The following is a 27,277-nucleotide window of genomic DNA, read 5'->3' as shown; positions in this document are numbered from 1 at the left end:
GTGGCCTCCGAGGGCCCTGGTAAAATGGCATCGGTATTTTGATGTGGAAATGTGTGCTGGATTTACACTCTGTATTCATTCCCACTTCTCAGGTTCAATTGCTTTCACCCGAACTACACCATAAGTTTACAAACTCACATCAATGTAAAGTGTGATTTTCAAACATCTGCAGAAGAACCTCAGGATGAAACTAATTCGTCATTGATGCAGGCAGTCAACTTTCACTGTACTTGACCAGCATATTTAGAATTAACAGTGTCATTAGAATTTGATAACCCTTTTAGACCACAGATATGTGCTACCTATGAGATGTGTTTGGGCATCCTTCTAAGGCAAGCAATGGAAACAATTATGGCACACTCTAGGGCCATCTCCCCCAATTTTTCCCAATTATGCTTTAAAAATTTTTGACTTTATATGAAACGTTTGTGGGGAAAAAATATTCCGTGTAACATCAAAGTAGTTTATCTTGTGCCTCAGTTGATTCTTTAAATCTGCTCTTGGGTTTGTCTGTCTGTCTATCTGTATTTGTAGCACATGAAAAAGCAAAAAAACCCCACCAAATTCGATGGTTGCCTGACTTTTGGGGGCCCAGTCCTGCAGTCTTCTCTCCACGTGGCTCTCCCATGGGCTTCAATGGAATGTTTGCGGAAAGATGAAAAGGTCAGGCCTGTAATGGACACGTGATCGGGACAGCGCCTCATCTCTCAGCGCACAGCTCCAGGCGGCTGTCCGTCCAGCAGGGTAGCCTGTGGCCCTAGCTTTTTGGGGGTTGTTTTGTCGTCGTCGTTTTTGTTGTTCTTGCTGTTGTCGGTGCATAATTGAGCTCATGATGACTGAGAGATTGACAGTGCAGGAGACTGAAGTCCTCTGTATATCCGCAGGGCAGGCATGGCACAGAGCGCTCCCTTGCACAGCCTTGCCCATGAGCTCGTCCCTGGCCTGGAGGGACCCACTCTAGAGGTGGTAAGTAATTCAGTCTTTCTGCTAGCTCAGTCCTGGGCCTCTTCCAAACAGGGGCGGACGGTTGTGCCTACTGTTTATGGTGGTTTGGGGCATGGATTCCTGGCCACCCGGTAATGTACAGAAAGCCACTGCCTGTTTGCATTATGACTTGGCTCTTGGAAAAGTGGACAAAACCACTAATTCAATTCCATCAGATACAAGGAGTACCCCTCCACAGAGACCACAGATGTCAGTAAACATGCATCCATGGGGATTGTCAAGGAATTTTCATCCCTGAGAATAATTCACTGGCCTGTTGCAGAAGTAACACTTGGATTGGATTTAAATGGAGGGAAGGATTTCGGTGACAGGGGGAGAGTGGTGGCTGAGAAGGGAAAACATGTTCCAGGAAGAGATGATAGAACTAGGTGGCCTTGCATTAGAGGCTTAACCAACTCCATCAGCACCACCTGCTTTAAAATGAAATCAAGATACAGCCAGAGAGGGTAGATTTTATCGTCTTTCTAACTAGAAAATTCTTAGACATCAAGCATAAAGTAAATGTAGAAAACTTAAATAAAGCTCCCTTTATGTGATTTGGATATTGACAGAAAGATTTAGATCAGAAATCATCTTGGTTTTTGGTGGCCGTTTACCTCCATGGTTTGGGGGACATGGCCCAACATAAAATGGCCTGATGACAAGGTGGGAAGAACAGCACCCGAGCAGGCAGTTGACACCCAACTTTGCACGGGCCAAGGAGAAATGAATGGCCCAAGTCCCAAGCTAGTGAGTCTTCTATGCCACCCAAACGTGGAGATTGTTTTTGTCACCCAGCTTAGCAGACAGCCCATTGTATTTCTGATCTTAGCATCTCTATAGGGCCGACAACTTACAAGGAGGAAGAAAATCAATGAATTCTCTCCCTAATAACAGTCACCCAAATGACTTCTCCTTTAGCATCTGCAGATTTTTCTTAAAAACTGAACTGTCCTCACTTGCCTATAAGTTTTCTTGAAATGTTCGATTCCAGCTCCTCTTAAATCATCTTGACATCTGTTCTTCAAAAAGTTTCACTATCCATGAAGTGTATGAATTCATTTTTGTACTGTCTCAAGACATCCATTTTTAGCCAGAGCTCTGGAAACCTTGGTCAAGGCTTGACTACGTAATCATCAACAGCTGAAGTCACCCCACATTAGCAATTTCAATCTCGGTCTCCTAACTGCCCTCACAGAGAGATTGTTCAATTTACAAATTAACATGTACAGTTGCAGAATATATTATCAGACCAGAATGTCAGCACACAGATGCACCAGTCAGAGGTGCAAGAATTACAAAATGAATCTGAATGAGTGGTGACACATGATATTATTTTAGGCCACCTTGTTATCTGAATAGTACAGGTATTGCTTCTTAAAAAAAAAAATGTTTGGGGTGAGTTAAGCCAGAAATGAAGTCCCAGGAAAGGAAATCTGCTAGCTTCAGGGCAATCCACAAGCATGGTATTAGAGAACTCAGATTCTCCTGAGTTCGTGAGAAAGGGCAACTTTAGTGTTTGCCATTAAGTTTACTTGGCCAGTGGGGGAAGGCAAAGCTTTGGGGCTTCTAGTACAAAGTCATCGTGACCAAATTGGTCAAGAAATTCTTACATTTGTGATGTTCTTCAGTTGTCAATAGGAAGTGTTGCTGCTGTTTTGGTATGTGAACAAAAAAAGGGCATTTTACTTGTCGGACAGGGACGTATTAGATAAACTTTACACTGTGGTGTAGAATTCAATTTAATCTTTCTTCGTGGGGATTATATAGCACCTTTCTTTGTCTGGACACTTTGAAGACTGCTTTTGCTTTTGGTGTTTCCACAGATTTGTTCTGGTCTTTTCCTTGATGAAATAGTACCATGGGGATAAATATCTTTTTCTTGGAATCAACTGCTGTCTTGGTTTTTATGATTTGCCAAAGACAACTGGTCATTTGCTCTGACTTCTTAATCTAATTCTACTGGGATATCTCTGCATTCGCTGAAATGCTAGAGTGTGACAAATTTGGAGGTGAGAAAGTAAAAAAATGCAACAGACCATCTTATGTTTTCAGCTACTGGGAAGTTAAGCATGATAGAGGCATAACCTTGGGGAATGTATCAGCCTTTCACCACCCCACAGACCCAAAAGATACATGGTGGGCCCCCGGATTGTTTCCAAGAGGGAGCGGAAGCGCTGTCACTTCTTCCTGTCCTCATCCCTGTTTATAGCCTTATTCTTCCTGTGTAAGTCTTGTTCTGCTTGCTTTCTTCCACACTCCAGAGCAGGCGCTTACAACCATGTGAAAATTACAGGTCATTCAGCAAGCAGTCGGGGAAAATGTGTCAGTTTCATCCGATTTAATGCCCGTTTCCCCCAATAAATAACAAAATAAAATATGCTTCTGAACCTTCTGAAATAGTCTAATTTTAACCTGAATGACCGTTCAAAGGTAACTCAGGACATTTTCCAACATTTGGTTGCAGCAGGCTAATCCCTGAAACATAAAATAAAAGCACTGTGCATTTATAAAGAGATTTGAGTTCTCACTAGTGAAACTATTCTGGTACAAATCAGAGTCATTCTTTGAGAAATAATCCTTTGTGTCTGTGAAAAGAAGAAGTGTTTATTGCAGTCATGTAAAGTGGAATAGGTTAATGTATTCACTTTTCACCCCTAGGGAGACTTGGCTTTCAATCTGACTTAGAGAAAATTAGTTTTGAGGCCTCAACCTCCTCTCCTTAGGCATTTGTTGATATCACAAAACCAAGCCAACAATTTGTCACGATTAGTGCCATTTACTCCAGAGGTCCAGAAACTAGAATAACCTTAGTTTCTTGTTTTCTTTTCCTTTTCTTGAGGCCATTCCATTGGATTGTAGAGTCTTAGCAACCCCAAACTTGGGGCTTACTCACATTCTTTTCACAGTCCAGGGAAACTCAGGAACCATTCTTGGCAAAGCTAATGGAAGGTGCTTTGGTTATATACCTAATAGGTTGCCCTGACTACCCATGTGACTCATGGTGTGAGTCACAGCGATTTTAAATTCAGTTACTGGCAGGGTGCTTCATTAGGACAGACCTGGGAGGAAGCCACACTGAAGTTCTTTCATCCCAATGCTGTCCACCCATTGAGAAACAGTCAAGAAAAGGGCTAAGCCAGTGCTTACAGAGTAGCCAGAGGATTCATTGCTTAGCTTGCTAAGGCTACTGGTCACCCCAGACATAAAGCTTGTTAATGATGGGACATGAGTAAAATACAGGTGCCGGCCTCTCAGAGGGCTAACCAATGGAAGCTGTTTACTGAGGACGTAGTATGTGCTGACAGGTTATTTGTGTTCAAGGAGCTCAAAGACTAGGTTGAAGGTGGGGATTGGGGGTCTGCTGTGCAAGGGGCACACAGGTACTGAAAACAAATGCCAAGTGTATCATTTCCAGAAGATTCAGCTCACAGCGGGAAAGCACCTAGCTAGAAGTGCTGGGGAGGAGAACAGAATAAGAGACCATGTAGGATTCTGGTCCTGCAACCTGAGCACACAGTAGCAATGAAGGGAGATGGTAAGATTGCACCCTGGGTGCTGGAACTATCCCTGCAGCTCATCTCCGCCCATTCTCTCACAGCTCTTTAGTCCATTCAAGTTCAGCCAGTCCAGGGAAGTAAAAATCCCCTGTACTGTGTGGAAGCCTTTGCTTTGTTTAGACTCTGCCTGTGCAACTAGAGCCAAGCCCTCCTGAGCTTAACAGGATTTCTGTGTCTCATCATATTAAGATATAAATGGCCTGCACTTGGCCCTGCCGGTCAGTTCTTCCAAGGTGGAAGATTCGCAGTCGTAAAACCCACACTGCATGGGAGGGATCTGTGAATTCCATAAAAAAACAGAATATTTAGCTAAGCGTTTCCATCAGAGCATCCAGCTGATGCAAGTTTGTTCCATTAGAGGACCTTAGTTTCACGAATTGAATTGGACCTTAGATTCATGAGTTGAATTTGGGGAAGTATTTATGCTCCTGTTTCATAACATAAGTTCCAAAGAGTATGTGGAGATGGTGAATGGCTCCTTAAAAGCCACGATCATACTACTAGGGAGAAAAGAAAAGTGCCTAACCTGTCAGGTACTGGTATGTACTTGATAGGTCTATTATATATTTAATGAAACTCTTATACATGATTAGGTCAAACTTTAAAGAAGAGCTGGATATCTGTTACAAAGTTTTGCATTACTTCCAGTTCAATAATGAAAATAACAGAGCGATAGAAATAGAAGTACCGGAAGTTGAAGTAAAAGCAGCAGTGGCAGGAACTGCCTCATACGAACAATTCTAATATTCCAGGCATCGTGTTCAGTCTTTGCGTGCATTATCCCATGTCATCTTCTCGTCAGTTCCACAAGCCCTATACTACTTGCACCCCATTTTAGATGAGAAAATTCATCTGTGAGATCAGTAGCTTAGCTTTGAGAAGTGAAGAAACTTTCAAAGTCATCCATTTGGTGATGGGCAGAGTCAGGACTCAAAAGAGATTAGACTGACTCCTTGCCTGCACGTAAGTGTCATACTGTTATCTCCAGTGTCGACATTAGGTAACTGCTGCTGTGGAGCATTTCTGAGTCCTGGATGCTTTTCTAAGCACTTCATAGTGTTAACTTATTTCTCTTTACCACAATCTTATGAGGTAAGTATTGCTACTATCCCCACTTTGCAGATGAAAACCAAGACCCAGGGTCCTACAACTAGGTAGTATGTGGTGGAGATAGTGTCTAAAGCCAATCCCCAGAGCCTAAATGCTTCTAAAATAAAGACCTTCATTCCTTAGAGGGGTCCTTCTACTCCACAATATGGGAAGAAAGCCAAGTCCAACAGCCATTCTACATTTGACCTGGGTTTTCTTCTATCTTACAAAGATTTTACCTATAAAAGCTTCTAGGCTTGGTGAACCAGCTGATAAGAAAGGGGGATGTTCTTCCCACTATATGGAAAAGTTCCTTTAAACAAGGTGGTCTACTGAAAACTAGACACCCTTCTTACTTTAAAGTGATCATTACTAATCTTTTTAACAGTCTCACCTGATTTATTGAAGAACTGGCATCCATTTAATGTCACTGTTCATGCAACCCAACTGATTCCATAACAAAGCGGCAGTTCAGAATGGTGACTTCTGCTTCTAGACATAGCTGTGTTCCTCACACTGGTGGTAATGGATATTTCTTACAGCATGAACCCATTTTCCACTGCAACAAAGCCTCTAATGGGCATTAATGACATTTCTAATAAGTGGGTGAATTATTCTTTTGTCAGACCAACATGGTAATTCATGTGTAATTTTCATTGCCATGAAGACGTAGTATAACTCAGGATACAGTAGTTTCCCTGGAACCTACCTCAAAACAAAAAAAACTGTGAAAGGCTAGAAGAATCCCTAAGAAATTGAAATGTATACCAAAAGGGTACATTAAGAGAGTTAAACATCTAGGTTGTGAGTATGCTCAGGTATACCTGCATTTGGGGTTGGATTTAGTTACATCAGCTTCTCTCTTTATTGGGATCTGCCTCAAAGGAATAAAAACAGTAGAAGCAGAAGTGCCAGTGTATTTGAAATTGAAGAAATTTATTGGTCCACATTAACCAATATATGTTCTTTATAAATGACAGTAAATTTTTTCACTGACTCTCTCAACTGCACCAGCAGGAAGTTAGCGTATTAGTAGTCACATGGTCCTTTTTGATTATAACTGATATCCCTAACTGCATATTATGGTGACTGAGATTTTCAGTCCTGAGCTATTCAGTTACCCTTTTTCCTGTGAGTGCCCAGGATTCCCCCCGGTGAAATGTTCTCCACTCTGTGTCTGATAAACATTTTTCCTCTGTAGGATAATAGCCCTTTTGCCTTTTTGCTTTGTTGATCTAGAGAATGACTATAGGTCTGATGTCTAAAATTATTAACAGCCAAGCATAAAGATTTAGAAGGCATACTGAGGAGCAGAAAATCCTAGACTGTGCAAGATCAAGGTTTGGATTCAGTGAATGAGATTTAATCCATAGATCTTTTATTTTGAATGCTCTGTTTAGAGGAAAGAGGAAAGAGATTATCTGGTGGATAATTTAGATACCCGTAATCCAAGGGAGGAAGGCTGGAAAGCAGAGCACAACCAATCCCTTGGAAAGAGCAAGGGCCGGGAATCAGAAAGATTTTATTAGCTTAATATTTCTCACCCCTACTCTTGCCTAGCACGGTGTCAGGCACAGTGCGGTATAGAAAGTTTAACTCTAATCCTCACTCTCTAATATGTTAGTCTGTATCTGAGGCGAAAGGACAGACCCACCTGAGGAACTTTTAATAATGAAAGAACTGCAGAAAATGCAGGGCTGATTCCAGTTGGATTGTGTGTATGAGTTGGGAACACCAGCAACAAGCTGAGCTTGATCTGAAAGGGTAGCAAGGATTAGGTGTAATCAGCTAGATCTGCGGAGGGCTTGAGGGATGATCAATAGACCTGACTGACTAGAATAATAACAAGAAAAAAGAGAAGACATGAAGAAAACAGAGATAAGGTTTTGGCTTTATCTCATAATCAATGGGAGCCACAGAATGTGTGTGAAAAATACCATGACCTGTAAATCATGATTTTTTTGTGCTGTAACCATTTAGTGAGCATTACGTGAGTCAGATGCTCCACACTTCAGTCCCTTTCCTGAAGTCACACAGAATTTTTATTCTGAATCAGAGGTTCTTGTCTGGTTTTTCTGCTGATCAACTGTGTAAAGAAAATGCTTTTTGAGCAGGAAAGAGCTAGTCCAAAAAGAAAAGGCTGTTCTAATTAAGAAAAAGAGTGTTTCACTTTTTCTCCATCTTTCCGGTTTTAAGGTCTAATTGTAAGACCAGTTCTTACCATTTCACTAAAATCAGAGGGGTGAAATGAACAGTGAAAGGTGAAAAAAAACTACACATGCACTTTGAATGTGTGGCTAATGGTTCTCCTTGCTTTCCTGCCTACTGCTAATGGCTGGAGGCTACTCTAGTACACGGGGAGCCTACATCTTTCCAACCCTGTTTAACTCAGCCACGCATACCTTTATGAAAACTTCAACCCCACATTCCAAATCTTGCTCACACCTTAGGTAGGCAAAGTACACTGAATTTTTATTTTTTCCTCAGCGTGAAGAGTTACTTACCTCACCTAAGTGGACCGTACAGTAAGAGCTGAATGATACTGCCTTTTCTCTTTGCTGGTATTTCTTAATTTTTCAAGAATGAGTTTCTGTTGTTTCGCTTAAAGAACACTAAGGTCCAGATGAGGCATTTTCTCTGGCTGCACCTTCATAGAAGTGTTCAGTATAATGAACTGTATCACATGAACATGCATCTGTCTCTCTTACACGGTGTACTTTTGTGTTGACAAAACTGAAAATTCACTTTCCCTCACCAAGTTGGAGCATCAGGATAATTGATTGTTACCAGTCTCTGCTGTTCCTCGACAGGATAACACCAGTGCCTCCAGAGAACAGGTGAAAACGGAACTCTGTCCCCCGAGGCCAATGAAATCGCTGTTTGGTCCCTTGTGTGCAACTTCCTAATAACTTAACTGGGCAGCCTGTGGGTCCCTGGAGGGTTTCTCCACATGAGTATTCCCTCTCTTTGTTAAGACTGCTTATTAAAAATGATTTTATAATGAAGTTGCCTCAAATAGCAGCTCTTTTCCGAGTTGTCCTTGAAGCCGTGGTGAAAATCTTAGAGACAACTGTCTAGGGTTTTCCTCCTTGTTAAAAACTTCTCTCTTACCACTGTTACTCTTGATTTTTAAGGAGACAAAGTCTAACTGACACAAGTCCCTCTCCAGTTGATTATGTCACTTAAAACCCTGTGCAAGGCAGTATTGGCAGTTTAGCTTGTCATTTGGGCCGAGGAATCGAATTGATCTACACGGACTGAGGACACTTAAGTGTGCGGTGGGAACAAGGCTGTCGGGCTTCCCCAGGAGAGCGGCGGCCAAGCAATGCTACTGCTAACTCTGTCCCTGATTCCGTCAAAACAGTGATTTCCAATTATTTTATCTCTTTAATCCTAGATTTCTCCCATCTGCAGGCTAACCACTTTCATGCCACAAGGGACTGTCATGAAGAAGAGTCAAATAATGAAAAATTAGTATTGCATTCTTTGCTATTCATGCACTGTATAAATTCAAAGACTTCTAATAAATGTAGGCAATTAGGAGAAAAATCAGTGTTTTGTTGTCTATATCATGAGCTTGGCTTCGGGGCTTGAAAAGGCTTCAGTTTGCTGGTGTATTTAACAGAAAAAGTGATAAAGTGGTCGTCAGTAAGGCTTCAGACTTGGTCTCCCAGTGGCCAAGCGACTCAGGAAACAACAAACCATATAAACAACAAACCATATAAAAGTTGTTAGTGTGACAAATTCAGCTTCAAATATTCTTTTGACTTTAAGGCTTGCCAGACAGTCAGTCCGCATGGAGCACTCAGGATCCAGCTTGGCTCTCCTCTTGTCTGCAGGGTGATGCACGTAACGCCGCTTGTCAGAGGGACCGGTGTGAATCTTTCAGCGGAGGGATCCGAGTCTCATCCAGTTGTGCTAAGAATTACTGTGAGCTAAGGTTGTGCTGAGAATATGCCTTGGCTAAATTCTGTTCCCAGAGACCAGGGATGTTATAAAATGCTATCTTTATATTTAGCAATTCTTGCTCCCCTCCTCCCCCAAATAAAAAGAAAAGCAAAACAAAACAAAAAAGTATGACCTGCCCTGGAATTCCACTGTCAGCAGCTTCTTCTTATTCCATAATAACCTTTAGGGCTCTTCATTTGCCTGAGGAGTCTAAACATCCCGGCATGGTACTCAAGGCCCTTCACAATCTGGTCTTAGCTTTCCGCTGCACATTTCTTGACTTTGACTTTTTATTTTATGCCACCCTCGAGGACTCGTTCCTAGAAGGCTGCGTGGGCCTACCTCAGTACCTTTGATTCTGCTGTATCTTCTTTGTCCTGAAATGTCCTTCACCAACTTCTGTGCCTTTACAAGTCTTACAGATCCATCAAAAGCCTACACAAATAGCACCTGCCATGCAAAACCTTCTCCAACCCCACCTTTAAGTGAATTGCTGCAGCTTGTCTGCCCCCAGAGTACCTTGTTAAGGTGACAGTACAGAAAATGTATTGTAGAATAGTTCTTGTTTATGTAGCTTTGTCCCACTAGATATGCTTTAATTATCTTTGTTATCTCTTGAGCTTAGCAGAGTGAATGGTGTCTCTTACGTGCTCAATTAATATTTGTAGATGTTAAGTAATTAAGTGTGTGTTTATGTGTGTATGGGTACACACACAATTTTATGATGTGACACTCTTATTACATATGTGAGTCTAGGGGAAAATAGAAATCTTTTCATTGTTGACAGCCATAAGGAAAAACAGATACTTATTCTTTGAAATTATATTGTGATACTTGAGCTATATTATTCTGGATACCAGCACCACAACTTAAAGGGCTTCTTGAAGTCTGGCAGTTTACCATATGTATTTAAGTCTCAGTTTTAGGACCAATTGCTTTAAAGTTTCCTTCAGCAATTTGTAAGATTTAAGTCAGCATCTCATCCAGATGGCTTAAAAATAATTGTGTATCATTCTAAAGATGAATGTTATTTTTCTGAGTAACCTCTTAAATACCATTTGTCTGCATCATCAGTACAAGATCAGATTTGATTAGCCAGTTTGTGAAACCTCATATCGATGATGCAAACAAAGGAAAGAGACATTTTCAGTTACCACTGGCATCTGTGTAAAGACAAAGGAGAGAACTGCCTACCAGAAAAGAGAATTGGCCAATATTTCCAAGAAGGGAAAGTATATGCTACCAAGGAAAATATCCTGTATTTGTCTGGTCTAGAAACAAAAAAGGGACCCTGTTATTTTAAAAATTTGGGAAGTAGATAATCTGATCATCTTACATTACTTACTGAATCTTAAGATAACTTCTGGAAAGAAATGACATTTATTTATTCAAGGTCGGAACACGACATTGTCTGTGAATGTATGTCTGGAATGCATGTTTCCCGAGCCTAGAAGGGACCAATGACTTCAAAACGGTTGTCTGCTTCATCAGTAGCTACACACAACCATGGTTTCTGCCCACTTTTCCTTGGAATCCTTTGCCTTTTGATCTTTATATGCAGCTTCCTTCCTACTTTTGTTGTAACTTTCTCTTGTGTCAAAACAACAGGAGCAAAATTATCCCCTGTAGTATCAATTCCTTGAGTGGAAACCTTGCTTATAAATGAGAGGATGAGATGTGACCCAATAAAAGAATCTATTTTAATTTTAATTTATTTCCTGGTAGCCTTTTATGCCTCCTTAGGCAATGACCTAACCAATTCCATCTTCACACTGATTTTTTTCTTCCAAGGTCAAAAAGTACTTTAGAATTATTATAATAGGAAAATTAATGTCCTTTGCCCTAAATGGGAAGTCCGTCTCTTCGTATGAAATTTGAATCCTCGTTTCCTCAGCCTAACAGTGATTCTCTCCTTATACTTTCATTAGCAGGCTAAAGGAGAACAGAAGGAAACAAAAGGGTCTTTTGAGCCTCTGAAGTTGATTTTTGATAGAAACACCATCTCTTGTGGCCTCCGCCAGCCCTTTCCTCTCTCACGTGGGGTCCTGACTAACGCAGTGAGCAGGTCTGCCTTCATTTTGTGGTGCAGGTTCACACAAGAAAGTTCAGTCAAAGTAGAAATGGTCCTGGAAGGCAGCTCAACCTGTGGTTTTCCAAGTTGGAAAGGAAAAATCTGTTACGTCATCACGCAAAGATACACCCCACCATCCTCCCCACCCCAAAAGAGTTCTGACTGATATCTCTAGATCAAAGAACTGTCCATGGCCTGATCTGTGGAAGTTAACCTAATCCTGCATATACTTGGGGTGATTTGAGAGAAGGGAAAATGTTCGCATTTTCATTATGGGAGCCAATGGGGGACAGTATCATTTAGAAGAATATGTTTTTATTGCTTTAAATTGCTTTACCTGAGCTTCTATTGATGTGTTTAAGTTAGATTTCTAATGAACAGAATGACCAATATGGGTCCCATTCTCACAGATTCTCCCAGCGCTTAAACCACTCTTTAATGTTTCATGAGTTCTTCATTCTATACCAGAGTCTCACTTATAAAGAAGAATTCTAAAAGGTCGGGTTAATATGCCCCTGAAATACAGAGGAGCCAACTTGTAACATTCTGCGTATGGGTCTACATACTCTTCGTGATTTGTCTGTATGAATGCAGTAGTAAAACTCATCATAAAGGCTCCCGTACTATATGATAACCATTAAGCGAGCTCACCTTGCAATGCCAGATTTAGAAAAAGTCTGGAACCAACCCTACTAGCATAAAGACTAGGCTAGGCCTACCTCACACTGAAAAATGTGATGTTCTTCAATCTTCTCATCGAAAAATTCTCCATTATTCACACTTGGTTGCTCCACTAAAGCATGTCTAAATAAGTGGCTCTCTTAGATAGGGTTCCCCAAATAGACTCTGAGGTTTGCATACAGAAAGTTGATTGAGGGGTGCAGAATGGCATCCTTAAGAGGTGAATGAAAGAAGCTGGCTTGGGCAGAAGAGAAACCGAACTGCCATGCAGCTACTGCCTGAGTTTAGCAGATCCCACAGAAAGATCAGAAGCCTTGAAAGTGTCCCGAATCAAGGCAAGTGGGCTGGATTTTTTCCTCTGCATCAACCAGCCACTGGATTCCAGCTGCCCCCCGGGAGGGGCGTGATCTTGGGCAAGGCAGATCTCTTTAGTTAAAGGCAAGTCTCACGTGTGAGCTATTAGCAGTCAACACCCCAGGCCTCCAGGTGAATAAGGGCTTCAATCCTGAAGGGAGGGATGTGGATGGCAAAATGGATGTTAAATTTAACGTTTGTGAAAAACACGTTTTCTTTATTTGGAATGACACACATTTTATTGCTTAGCTGGGATTTAAACTAATAAAATATATGCTAGGCCTCAGCAATATGGTGTACCAGAATTGCAAATGCCAAAGGAAAAAGAAACAGTTTTTCTGTTGAATAAGGTTCTTCATTAAAATTTCTTATCCTGGATATGTACATTATAAATCATATGTGTGTGCAATTCCATACAATGTTGTGTTTTTTCCACACATGGACATTCCAGACTGTTAATACATTTTTCTCAATTATAAAAATAATGCATTTCCAACTCTGGGGTCATGTAAAATGTATTCATAAAGAAACAAAGAGAATGCCTGCAAAGAACTAGCTATACATATTACATGTTGCTTTTCAGATTTTAAGTCTGCTGTTTCACAACTGAGATACAGGATGTGAGATATTTTGCAGAGCTTATTTAATGTACCTCAGTCACTTTTTTTAGTAGTTAATGGGACTCCACCCTCACTCTGCCTGTTAGCAACCACCTGCAAATGAACTCAGAGTCAAGTTGGAGACTGTCAAAAATGAGAACCATCACGAGCCAAGAATCCCACCCCCCAACTGCTGTCCATATACGAAAAAGCTTCTTGGCAGTAATGAATGATAAGGTACAGCATGAATATTAGCTTTGTTCCTTAAAAATCTCGATATAACCTCTGATGCAGTGAAATTTGACTTTGATTTTGCTTCTAAGAATGAGAGATCCCAGCATGAGAAAAGCAATCCAAACCGTCTTCATGGAGTATTACAAGGGGGAGGGGAGAGCTAAATGAGTCCACTCTCTCCACGTCGGCTCACACTACGTTTCCACAACACCAACCCCAACAGCCTAAAGCCCCAAGTTTTAATTCATGTGTTTCTAGTATTTTCAGGGTTCAGAATTCCCCTGTTCCCTCCAGAACCAGAAGCTCAAGACACCTTGCAGATCTGAACAAGGGCTTTCCAGTTTCCCAGACGTTGAAGATTCAGACAAGAATCTGAGCCTGTAGAGTTCAGATGGAGTCAGTGTTTATCTAAGAGGAACTTGATCTTCATGGCTTTCGAGGGTTTTGTTTCTATGCCTTTGCCTTAGAAAAGAGGGGCTCTTTCAGGTTGATAGTGAAGTTAATTCTTCCCTTTATTCAAAAAAAGAATTAATAGATTGGACAAACCCTTTACCTGGTCTGAAAGCTTCCATGGTTCCAGCAGCTCCTACCTGGGAAAATCCCCCTGCCATTCTTTTGGAAATCTGTGTGTCTGAGCTCAGTGAAAGGAATTCTGAAGCTCCCTGTGGAGATCAATGGCAGCTTGATCAGTCTGCCCTTGGTATTACCATAATAATTACAAGGTCCTGACTGATAGCAGCTTTTCAAGTGCCAAAATCATTGGGAGGACCATCTCCTGTAACTCACTCTTGGGAGAGGAATCCCATGTATGCTGTATCAAGTAACCCATCTAAATTTGCCATTTCACAGATTATGTCTGACCCAGCCCATCCAATTGCATACATTGGGCAACCACGCCACTTCTTTACAACACATGCTGATGGTTGGTGCAAATTATAGTGCTTTTTTTATATGAAGGTAGCTAATGAGCTGAAATGTAAAGTAATTGCTGTTTTCAAGGGACAGGATGAATCCGCTCCTTAATGTTTTAGCCTGGAAAAAAAATAACTCCATATATTTTTTTTTGCCAGAATTTCAGTGAGTGATTCACATTACTGTCAATTACACGCCCTTATTATGTATTACAGCCACCAGGCAGCTGTCCAGGAAAACGCAAGTCTGAAAATGCTTCTGTTTTAAGAAAATTAAATTCATGGTTGCTCCTCCTGTGGGCATGTGCAGCAAGCAGGAAGCTTCCACTTTCTTGCCAAGGAAAGAGATGAGGCCTTGCCTCTTTTATCTGGATTCAAGAGCCGCCCCTTGACAGCTTGAGATCTTGATACCAATGCCCAGATGCAGGGCTTGGTTTGGTTTCTAAATAGTCTTTTGTTTGTTTGTTTGCTTCGGTGTGTGTTACAAAACACAGACTGGTGTTATAAAACAGTATTCTGGTTGTGAGTCACAGCAGCGCCTGTGGGTTACCAGAGAGGCCTTGTGGGAGCTGCCTGGAGAAACCGTTCACCTTCGTCCTTCCCAGAAGTTGGAGTCTAGGACAGTTTGGGCTCTTAGGCCTCTTCACAAAGCTGGCCTCATTGTTGCCGCGTTCGTTCAGATGTCTCTTTTTTGAAACTACCAGTGATAATGCTACAGTCTAGGAAATACGGCGTTTATGTGATAAAATGAAGGCTTCGAGGGTTTGTCAAATGTATTCTTCCTGGGAAGGTTATAAAGTTTAACAAAATACCTATAAAGCATGCAGTTAAAGTTGCCTACATTGTTTAAGGATGTGAGAAAACTATGAGAATTACCTGATGTATTTCCAACATCTGAGGCTTTAACTGCATTTGTATCTGATTCATAGAATTAAACATGTCAAATGATGAAATTGTTAGTAGCAATAAAGCTGGCCTTCACATTATCTGTATTCCAGATACACTGTGGCTAAGTAATGTCAGCTTTTGAAAGAAATGTTTAAGACACAGGATTAGAAATTGGGTGAAATCATTTTTACCTCCGCCTTTGTTTTGATGCTGATTCAAGCCAAAACCTAGAGGAAAAAAAATGTCAGATAACTTAGGAAATTTGGATATGGACTGGTATTTTAGATGATATAAAGGAATTATTTTTTTAATATTGTTAGGTGTAATAATGGCATGGTAGTTGTTTTTAAAAGTCTCTATTGGATGGAGATAAAGACTGAAATAGCTATGGGTAAAGTAACAAGATATCTGAGATTTACTTTAAAGTGCTCAAGGAAAACAGTCTATGAGGGTGGGGCTGAGAATAAGGGAAGCCAGGGTAGCAAAATATTGTTTTACCAGGCACGGAGAGTGGGAGTACATCGAGGTATACTATCCTATTCAAGTTTAGTGTAAGCTTGACAATTTTTTAAGAGATCTAATTTTTTTTTCCACCTCTTGTTGTCTGTGACTATTAAGATGATTGTTTTTACATAGGAGTTTGCATGGTTAGTATTTAAAGAGAAAGGTGACTGCAATGGGCATATCAAATTCAGGAAGTTGATAGTGATCTCTTCAACTACATAAAATCCATGTGCTGCTTTAAAAATTATTAAGTGTTAGCATACATGTAAGAAAAATGACCACTTATAATAAGGTTCCCTCACCTTCACTTCAGGTAGGGAAAATGTGTGAGCATTAGGTGTTCATGTTTTTAAATCTTTCCAATGTATGATCGTTGGACAGGAGTGTTGCTCTGGTGGTCCCCAGTGCCCATATTCAAGATGAAGACATCTTCTCAGGGAGGCAGAAGGTACCTCGTTCCAAGGCAGTTCCAATTGCCTTTACAGAAGTGGAAGCAAGACTGGCACCCTTTGAAACCAGTACCCTTTTTGACTCCATCTTGCCACCTCCATCTCGTCCTCTAAAATACTCATTAACAATCTACTCCCTGGGGATCAAAGCAGTTTTCTAAATCCAGACCAGTGACTGAGTGTCAGATGTTCATTCTGGGTAGTGTGGCCCCAAATTATCTTTTCTTTTATTGAACACCATTTCCTAGGTGCGTGATAAGTCCCAGAAGTTATCATTTTTAATTCTGTTCTTGTTAATGCTCCTAGACTTTCCGTCAGGGATGGGCCCATGTCCTCAAGTGACAATCCAGGCTGACAGGAGGATGCACTTGGCCAAGTGATCCCCAAAGAGCCACTAGCCACTTCGATAAGGCCTTTCTGAAGGCCTTTTGTAATTGAAAGTGAAATTTCCAGTATCACCATTGAAATAGGAACATTTTCTTCAAATGGAGAAATGGGGTCCCATTTAGCATTTGGGGCCAAACCTTTTCAGCCCAAATTTCCCTGCTCAATTTTACTGTCTTTGCATTGTACTTAATAATAGCAGCTCATTTAAATAAAGTAGAGGACCAGATTGACATTTATAAAATAAGTTTTGCCTGGTCTTCTCAAGAGTTTTACAAAGATTCCTAAAAACAGAAGTTGTGCAGAGAAGTGGGAAAATAGAAATAGAAACCAAAGGACTTTGCCTGCTGGTGCGGCCTGTGCGGAGAGCAGCCGCAGGATTTAGTCCTCTTTCTCCTGGTCATTGCTTAGAACTCTGGATTTTCTTGTCTGTTGGATGACCAAGAAATACAGATTTTGTGTATTCATTCAAGAACTATGCTGACCTTACTGACCTCCTAATATATAGATGTTGCTGAGAAATATAGCAAGACAAGACTGAATCTCTATCACCACCACCACCCCTTGTTTTAGGAAAAGCAGGGGCACGCAGACACAAAAGTACCAAGTGCACAATCTGTGTGCTTTGGATACAAATGCGAAGAAAAGAGATGATTTAGGACCCACCCCTCCCTGAGGTCTCTTGGGAATCACCTTGGATGAAGATCTGGCTACGTGCTGTTTCAGAGCAGGAAGGAAGGAGAAAGAAGAGCTGAGAGAGCATTCCAAATGGTAGGGCGGTGGGAAAATGTGGCTGTTTGTCTGAGTCCAGGGTAGACCTAATCCTGAGGATTTGAAAACTCATTTCATCTTTTCCTTTTTTTTTTCTCAAATTATACGTTCTAAAAGATACTTACTTAATTTAAAGTTACAGTAATAAACCTGTAGAAGAGCCTCTGGTTGGACAGGTGAAAACAGGGAAGTACATGGCTGCTAAGGAGAAATAAAGGGTCCCTGGTTCCCCCTCTGGCTCAAGAATTGGCTTTGTTGTCCAAACAGGAAGGCTTGTTCCTCTGGGGGGTCTTTGGATGCAGCGTGGTGTGACTGGAAAGTGACTCCTCTAGTTCTCCGGGGGCAAAAGAATCGGGTTCCCTTGGTTTTGTTTGTGGAAACATGGTCTGTCCATTGTCCAGTGGTGCATGTGAATGCCTAGTTGGCCGCTGTCACAGAGAGGGCCTGTTTCTCTGGGGGTTTGGCAGGAGCACCCTAACAGCAGTTAGACCCACTGAGATGCCCACATGCAACATGAGAGGAGAAGGAGGGGGAGGTGAGGAGGAGGACGAGCAAGGGAATGAGAAGCAGGAAATGCACCGGCAGCTTTGGAGCCACGCGGGGGCTCCTTTCGGGAGCCGACCACCCAGCTCTCAATCCATGGACGAGACTTTTACATTGTTCAGGAAACTCTGGAGATTTGTGGTTTCTAATATTCACAGTGCTGTGTGCCAACCCACAAAGCCAATTCTGCAAGCAACCAGTGCTGCCGACACCTGACCCATATTTCTCGTGCATCCCACTATTCAATGGTCTTTCTATTCTTCTAATTATACCAAAAAGAGAATCTCTAGTGGGTAATAATCTCTCTTTGCTAATACTTTGTAGTTGGGTTCCAAACCAAGACCTTTCCTCTATCACAGCGTGAGTGTGTTATTTTTATTTTAGAGCCAGCCACGACTAATGGGGAGGAGAGAGTCTCTTGGCCTCCTGGGGTGGTGGCCAATGGATTTATCCTTTACTCTTCCTTCTTTTTTGACCCAGTGCCTCATTTGGTTTGGCTTGCCTGGGCGGACAGGGAGATACCTGCCCGGAAGGTCTCATCCAACATGCAGTATGTGGTCTGGCTCAGCTGTTCATTGTTTCCGATCAGATGCTCAAACAGTATGCGTTGTGATAGCCTTAACTAAATTATAGTGCAAATACTTGGTTTCAAGGAATCTTTAAAAAAAAAAAAAAGGGATGAATTTCTCTATTTTAAAAGTTTGATGACTATTGCAGAAAAACGAAAAAGAAAATTCTCCGAGGCCAGTGATTTAAAATCTGTACCTCCCATGTAGAGTTTATCTCTGTTTACTTTGTGTCATTATTTTTTATATACATGTGTTATATCCCTTGCTAGACTGCAAATACCCTGAAGCCAAGATTGGTGTCATTTTTTGTGTGTGCCTCAGACTCCTTGTCCCACCAGGTTATGAAACAAGGGACATGGGTGTGCGCACTGGTGTCAGGACTCCCCAGTCTGGGCTGAGTCTGCTGTTTCTTGGCCAGTTGATCTGGGAATTCCTCTAGGCCTCAGTCTTCCTCGTCTCTGAAGCCAGGAGGCAGGACTAGATGATCCGCAAGGCTTCTTCCTTCCTAAAATAATATTCTAAAAGTCAACCAGATCTTGAATTAGGAGAACTGGAGTTATTTTCAGTCTATATCATTAATTTTCTCTATTCCTGTATCTCAAAAATGAATCATTTAAATGTCTCCAGTTTGGTGGAAGGTATTGATTTTTATCTCTATGATAAATAAAAGAATCCTGAATGAGAAATTACTATAAATCACTAATGTATCCATTAAGTGTTAAGTTCCTTAAGGGATCTATCCTTCAACTAGCCAGAATGGCTTCATTTATTTTTCTTTAAATTGAAAGACTTGTAAAAACTGAGCAAGAGAGAGGATTCCAGAAAAGGTGAGGTATATTGCTGTGGTCTGCAGTTCCTGTGTCTAAAATACACATGGCATGTAGATGGGCATGTATGTCTGTGTCTGAGGTTAGAGGTATGTGTGTCTGTCTCCTTTGCTCTTCTTTAGTGTATATGAGTAAAAGCTGGTTGAAATGATGGGCAGCAGAGAAGTGAGAGGTCATGAGAAATTGACTCCTATATAGACGGCTTTGGGAAGGGGTAGAGGGGTCATGCTTATCCACTGGCTCTGAATGTCATTCATTCTACCATTTACCGATGGAGTACCTGCTACATACCAGACATTCTTCAAGGTGCTGGCATTTGCTAGTTGTATTGTATAGTACGGCTGCTGCCTTTCTTCCTCCCAGTCTTCCTGGTGCTTTGAGTCCCTGGAAGCACTAAGTAGTTATTCTTTGAGCAATTGGTTTCTAAATGCTGTTTATCATGCCCTGTGGTCTCCTCCACCTGTTCCCAGGGAAGAGCTTGCTAACCCTGTAGAGCTAATATAAAGCTGCCTTAATCATGGATAACTGGGTAACTATACACCCAGCTGAGCCTTAAAGAAATTTTCTTCTCATCCTCAGAAATAGGGAAATTTTCAAACCAAAAAAACTGTTGCTGTGAATTTGGTACTTTCCATCATACTTCTCATAATGTCCTTCTGTTATATTTTCAATCATTTCAGTAAATATTGGTTTATGAGCCCATATTATCTGCCAAGCTCCACACTAGACATAGGATATGTAACAAATGGTAAGTTTGTTTCCTGTTGCTTCTATAACAAAGTGCCACAATCATGGGACTTTAAAAATATAAATTTATTCCCCTGAAGTTCTGGAGGTCAAGGTCCAAAATCATTTCACTGGGCTAAAATCAGCGTGTTTGGCTGGGCTAGTTCCTTCTAGAGGCTTGAGGGGAAGCCTGTTTCCTGGCTTTCCCAGCTCTAGAGCCGCCTGTATTCCTTGCCTCCTGGCCTCTTGTCCATCTTCAAAGCCAGCAACATAGTATCTTCCCTTCTCTCTGCTTCCATAGTCACTTCACCTCTTGGTCTTTGACCCTCTCGCCTCCCTCTTATAAGGATCCTTGTGATTACGTTGAACCCACCAGAACAATCCAGAATAATCTCCCCACATCAAAATCCTTAATTTAATTACATCTGAAAAGTCCCTTTGCCACCTAAAATAACATAGTCCCAGTTCCAGGGAATAGAATTTGGGCATCTTGGGGGAAGAAGGACCACTTCTCAGCTACTGCAACAAAGTAACAGTTCTAACCTAAAGTGCTGATTCTAGTTGCAGAGCAAGGGGAAGATGGAGATGGAGTAGCTTTGTTTTTGCTTGCTGGCTGGCCTGCTTGTTTGTTTTTGATGCTTTATTCCACCTGTATAGTTTCTGTGGAAATGAATGTGTAAAATAAAATATGGAGGAAGGATGTATGTTAAATTCAAATTGTGTCAAGGTTAAAAATAAATCTTCCTCTTATAAAACTCTACCTTGAAAACAGGACATTAACTATATCATCAAACATTCTAGGTCATAAATCTGAACTGTTGCATTATCCGTATTTCAATTTGAAAAGATTGGGATCTTTATTTGCAAAGGAAAGAATAACTCTCTGTTTAGCCTGTGAGAAACTTTGGTCAGTAAGTCTTTATTCAGTAGCTTCTTTGGTTACAATGATACACATTCGAAATTCCAACTATGCAAAGAGGCACCTTTCATGGGAGAGGAAGAGAAGCCACTTCTTCATCTAAAATGTTGGCTGCTAAGGTCAGGGGTCTGCTGATGGAATTCATGCTCTTTCTTGTTGAAATATGAATTGTTCCAAACATCCTGTGAAATTTTGAGAATCCAAACATGAAAAATGATGCCCTAGAGTATGTGAAACATGAATTATAACATTAGGCAAATAAGAGAACCAACAGGGAGAGGGAGGAATCTGGCCACAAATAGCAAAAAGTATAGTATCATAGGCAAAACACGAGACAGGGTGGCTAAACCAGAGCCAGAGAGGCGGATACAGTCAGATTCTGCAGCAAGAGCCACAGGAACAAAACAGGATCATGAAAAGTTCATTGGCCTCAGAGGCAGCATCCTGGGATCAACTTCCACCTCTATCAGCACCTAGGAATAAGGTGTCTGTGGGCAGGCTGCTTAACTTTGCTGAGCTTCAGCCATAACATGTGGATAATAGTTCCTAGCCAAATAAATAAGGTCATGTGGGCATGAGCACCTGCTTTCTCAGTGCCTGGTTGGTCAGTGTGCAGTTAGAAATGACAGTCATTTCTGATGCCAGTGAGGATGGCAACCTCGTCTTAGAACTCCTCACCCCCAGTTGCATGATGTCCTTCATCTTCTGTGGCCCTACTCCAATTTAAGGCCACCCCCAATATTCACTTAGCCAGACAGAAGATACTGTTTGTGAGGTACACTTGGGATTTGCTCCCTGTCCCAGGCATGTTCAAATACACACGCACCCGCCCATGCACAGTCTCCCAGAGGATGACCATGTATCTGTGGCTCACACGTGGCAGCCAATTTTCCAAGCAAACTCAAGCCCTATAGCAAGGATTTGGGCTTTGCCCAATCAGTTGGGATTTGTCTGCAAGCTCATAGGTCATTTCCCATAGCAAGCTAAAAAATTTACTTTCAAAGTGGTTCAATAATCTGTAGAAATGAAAGCCGACAGTGTAACATCTCAGGTAAAACAAAAAAAAAAATCCAGTGTCAGTGTCACTCAGATCAGGCTTAGTGGCTGAACTCTGGTGATTATGAAGTGAGGTCTGTTGTTGGAAACCTGCGTGAGCATCAAAGTCTGTCATCACGTTAATTGGCAGGTGCCACAGGCCCCAACAGCAAGAGGGCAGAATGGGAGAGCACTGCTGAGCTCGCCAAACAGAGAAACAATGGCGGGGACGAGAGCAAGAGGCAGCATGGAGAATTCTGATTTTTCTAAAAATGGAACTGTTTGTGTAGTGGGAAGTAATGAAAACTTTATGTTAAATGTTAAATGTTAAGTGTTTCAAAATGGTTAAGTATGTTCTGGGCACTCGGTGGAAATGTGATTAACTGAGTGGAGGGCAACAAACATGGGAAGGGTTATGTTTTCTAGAAAGAACATGAAAATGAGAAAAAAATAATGCCATTTTACTTTTATTCTCCCTTGAGGATTTTGAGCAAATTTATCTTGGCTTTTCTGGGAGGACACAGGCAAATCACAGATTCACCGAATTTCATGATTTGCAGGGGAATTTGCAATAGCCTGTTTAAACTCCGTCTACTCCTGGGATCCTCCACCCAGCATCCAGTGTAGGCAGAAAACCTGCAATAAAAAAACATGAACCAAACCATACATAAAATCTTAGTAGTTTTACAATTGGAAAAAATTGAGCTAAAAAGGGTTAAGTCAAGTGTGCATTATTTCATAGCAACAAATAGCAGAAAAAGGATTGATGTCCAGATCTGCCTCACTGCAGATCTCCTGTTCTTTTCATGGGCCACCTAGCCCTTCAGTCTAGCCAGAGAAAGGCAGCCCGCTATCCAGCACAGGGCCAAGTCCTGAAGACCTAACAAGAACGAGCCAAGAAGGTGGGGAGGAAGAATGGACAAGTGGAGTGATGGAGCCGGGTGAAAGGACTCCTCTCTGATCAAGGCTACCCTTTCTTACGGCAGGTCTAATGATCATTTCCGTGTACCTCACATCCAGCTATTGACAGCTTTCCACCTGGTGACATGCTTAATGGCCCATGAAACTCTAGCCCTCAGGGCTCAAGCCTGATATTTATGGTTCCCCACGTAAACCTAAAGTGGATTGTAAATTTATCTCTCTCAGATTGAGGTGACTAAAATGGCTGTTGGAAACTCTGGGAGGGATAGTCGACCTCATGGACATGTTGTACCAACTTGAAAACAGATGAGGTGGGAGGAGGGTCAGAAAGCTGCTGCTCCCAGGAGCCTCCTGGAGTGGACAGCTGTCGTGTATTTGAGGCTATTGATGTTTCAGGGGAAGAGGACGTGGTAGGGAGTCACACTGATACTTAGAGTAGTTGCATATTTTGTGTAACTAAATACTATTATATCATAATGAAAACAGTGTAGTTGTTCAACATGTGTAGGAAGCCTTTTCTAAGCTCCGGAGTAAGGCAAGTGATATTTGTATTGCTAGCATGTATCTAGTGGGAGATACGTAAATACGTAAATAGGAACACTGTTTTGGAAGACTTGTTCTTGCTGAAGTGTGGATGAACCTTACTGAGATGTCTCCCGAGGCAGGCCACACCGTCTTATTTATGTGCATATAGGTTGTGAGTCCCTCAGACCTGACACTTCTGGAGCTTACAGCTTTCTCATCTCTTGCTGCTCTGATGTGAGCCTGCACCATGTGTAGGATGTGACTTAAATTTCACCATTAAGTTCCAACACACTGATTTTAAGAGGAAACTTCCTCTGTATTATTTCCATGGAAATAGGGGGACATAGCAGTAATGATCCAAGTGATAACAGTTCCCTCTGCCTCATGCCCACTCCTCAATCAAAACTCTTCAATATTCCCCGAAGTTTCTCTCTCTTCCCACCAATAATACTGTGGGTTGTTAGGAAGGATGAAGTTAGGAGCAGAGGCGGCACACTGGAAAGAGCTCAGGCATTAGAGGCAGAAAGACCCAGATTTAAATCTTAGCTTTTCTAAGTGTTGTGTAACTTTGGACTTAATCTCCGAGCCTCAGTTTTCTAATCCCTCAAATGGGGATTCAAAACATGAACCAAAACATTGCTGTGAGTGTGAATGACACTAAGAATTGAAAAGTAACAGGTTCATAAACCAAGACTGTTGTTAGCAATGGGCTGGCATACTTCCTCCTTCAATCTGGAAGATAATTTGCCTGAACATTCCCGGTGAACCAAATCCTCCCCCCAGGGCCCAGCAGGAGATCACAAGCTCCTTCTGAGTGGAACCCTTCACCCAGGGCTCCACAAACAGACTGCTGTCTCCTGGTTTCATCCCACAAGAAAAGGCATTCTCCTCCCAGGCATGTTCACACGATGAGAAATCGTTCTCACCTTCTCTCTGTGGAATTTCTCTCTCCAGTTTTTGAGCTATCCTGGCCTCAAGGACAGAATGGTGGCTTGGAAATAAATTCAAGTCTGAGCGCTCCCTCCCTCCCCCACTCTGGGGGTGGGATTTTTCAGGCCTCCTTTTCTGAAGATACTTCGTGAGTAACCTGAAGTTGGAATGCCCTCCTGAGGTCGATGCATAAAAGTCCGCCGCGTAAAGAGGAACTAAGGCTGATGTAAGCAGAAATGTTCTCGAACAACTTCAATAGAGAAAGGCTTGTCTGATCCTCTCTAAACTTCCTGAAACCGAGCTGAATAATTTGTTTGTTTTGTGGTAGCTCAACTCTTTTTGCAGGCCTCGCAGTGCATGGGTGTTGGTTTCCCTGTTTAAAAGGAAAGTGCTTTTTCTCAGCTTGCGTTCTGAACTCGGCAATACCCACTTCTAAAGGCCATTTCATCATGAAGATAAAGTTCTGCTAACTCGCAGGACTCGACAGATAAAGGATGTGGCCGGTTACCATGACTAGCGCTTACCTCCCAGAGGGTATGTAGTTTGGTACACACACCAAAAGGAGCGTGAACAGAAAGTTGCTAGATCTATTTTCACATTGAAGATTTGATCCAACAAGGGGAAAATGTCAACATAAATGACTATGCAAAATGACAAAATAGCATTTTGACCTTTCCATTGCCAAAGATGCAAAGGCCACGTTAACTTGAGTCTGCTCTGCAATTGCTTTTTGAGGCGTCTCTTGGTGATTAGCACTATTGTTTATTATTTTAATATTCTTGGGACTTCAGCTCCACGGATGCCCAGTCCATATTAAACAGACAGCCCAAGAACGACACAGGGGCAAAGCAGGGAGATCATTGGCAGAAGACAGCGATGGAAGTGAGTACTTGTTTTTGGCCTCTTTCCTGGTAGATGTGTATCAACACCATAAAGCCAGCGTGTGATGTCAAGTTGACTGACAACTCCTAAGACAGAATGTTCTGAAGCTGGAAAAGCTAAGAAGCGTCAAGTCAGGGCTGAGGTGCCTGGCAGAGTTTTTAGATACGTATAGAATGTTTTTCTATACCTTGTCTCCAAAACACTAACGTCCGCAGGTTTCTGTGTGTCTCGGGACCACTCAAAGTGTGGGAGGCGGCACGTAAGGCCGTGACAGCCGTGGTCAGATATCCCCTATGGCCTATGAACACGGGGAAATTTGCCAGGTGTCAGATGCAAGAATCTTATATGCCATGGATTTTTTTTTTCCTGGAAGCAACTGGAAACCAACCCAGTGACACTTAAGCCCTTCACCTGCTGCATTACTGTAGCCAGTGGGTGTGAGCCAGTGTGGTACCAAGAAGGGCCCTCATCTGAACAGCCGCAAAGAGTTACGAGCGACGGCTGGGAATGGAACGTTATACTATGTTCAGAGTCATGGCAACTTGAACTTGGCAGCCATATCTGCTTCTGAGATTACAGGTGTCTCAGGGCCAAGTGTACCTGTGATGAGTGTTGACCTTAGAGTGGGATGTAGATTGAGAAACTCTCTTTTGTAGCTAATGATTCATTTGGACTCCTTTAACAGCTGGATGGTTAAGAGGCAGCTTAAGTGTTGGAATTACCTGGCACTGGTTTCCATCCTCCACATATTGAATATAAGACACATATAAAGTCACTGAAAGCTTCCCTCCCACCATGAAAAGAGGGGATGTTTCGAATTAAAAGGAGGTTTCCATACTGACTTTTGTTTCTGTTGTCATCAAAGTGTATAAAATTAACCCCATTTGAAACAGAAAACCCTCCATGACGTTTAATGATAACTTCTTTTTGCAAAAGGGCTATTTTTCAGAGGATTATTGAGACCATATTTCATGATAGACATTTCAACATATTTGCACTTCTCTGAACATGCTACATTTGCTATCGTGTGTTGTGATTAGCTGGTTTCTGTGTTTAATCCATAGCATGGGGCGTTTTTCTATAATAGTGCTTCTATCGAAAATTTTACTCTAAGCATGACAGAGGGTGACCAGTTAAAATGCTTTTGTCTGGAAAAAAAAAATCTGTCCAACATTTTAATAGCCACATTTTCCTAAAAAATGATCTATGAGCCCCCGAGGTTATAGTTCCAAAAGTTATTTTTGCATCCTCTTCAAGTGATTTTTTTAAAATGAAGTGGAGAAAGAGTATTAACAATGCATCTAATGCTGATGTAATTAGTAGGATATATATCATATTCAACTAGTACCAGCCTTCTTTAATATGTTTGTATATATTTAAAGGGGCATGTGTATCAAATTTCCCCTTCATGCCCACCTTCCTCAGAACTGTATTTGGAAGGCACCTTCGTCTTCACTTGCACACGAACGCGATGCTGTCATGTTCTCAAAAGCGCCTCCTCTCCCTCTCCCCCGCCTCCTCCCTGGGTCAGCCTCACGTTCAGTTAGCCAATCAGAGTCAGCATCCCATCTTCACCTTTGGCCTGTGTTCTCCTTCCTCCTATCTAAGCCTCGGTGGCCCCACATCTTTCTACAGCCACCGCCACACCTGGCTGGGCAATCTGCGATGGCTGCCTCACTCTCCCTCCTCCTCACCTGAGACGTGTCTCACCCAGCTGCCTGGGGCGGGTGGGTGACGCCAGAGATTGTGCAGACAGCTGCAGCAGGCTAAGCGCACAGAGGAGCCTCCGTGTAAAGAATGGACACCTTCTGAACCATATTCCTCTATCAACAACCAGCACTGCACATGACAGTTGTTTGGGGTTTCAGGCACTGGGCTCTTTTCTCCTTTGGAAGAGTTTTAGTCTCTGAATATCCCTAGTGCAGGGACACCCTCTGTGGTTAAAAAAACAAAACAAAAAATGTGATGGTAGT

The 27,277-nt window shown here is 41.9% G+C and overlaps 1 protein-coding gene and 1 long non-coding RNA gene across 7 annotated transcripts in view; one reads left to right on the top strand and one right to left on the bottom strand.

The window, feature by feature from the left end:
* The window catches only part of RORA (RAR related orphan receptor A), a 674,793-nt gene that overhangs the window by 511,192 nt on the left and 136,324 nt on the right, over positions 1 to 27,277 (top strand). The window lies entirely within an intron of this gene.
* Positions 735 to 27,277, bottom strand: part of LOC108396762 (uncharacterized) — a 72,568-nt gene continuing 46,025 nt past the window's right edge. For 4 of the 6 annotated variants that reach the window (XR_012120721.1, XR_012120725.1, XR_012120724.1 and 1 more), the window contains one exon: positions 735 to 27,238. This is a non-coding gene — a long non-coding RNA (uncharacterized lncRNA). The remainder of the gene's footprint in view (positions 27,239 to 27,277) is intronic. The other 2 variants (XR_012120722.1, XR_001853018.3) reach the window with 2 other exon arrangements.

Source organism: Manis javanica, chromosome 8 (assembly GCF_040802235.1).
Source record: "Manis javanica isolate MJ-LG chromosome 8, MJ_LKY, whole genome shotgun sequence".
Taxonomy (NCBI): Eukaryota; Metazoa; Chordata; class Mammalia; order Pholidota; family Manidae; genus Manis; species Manis javanica.
This window is presented reverse-complemented; position numbering and strand designations above follow the sequence as displayed.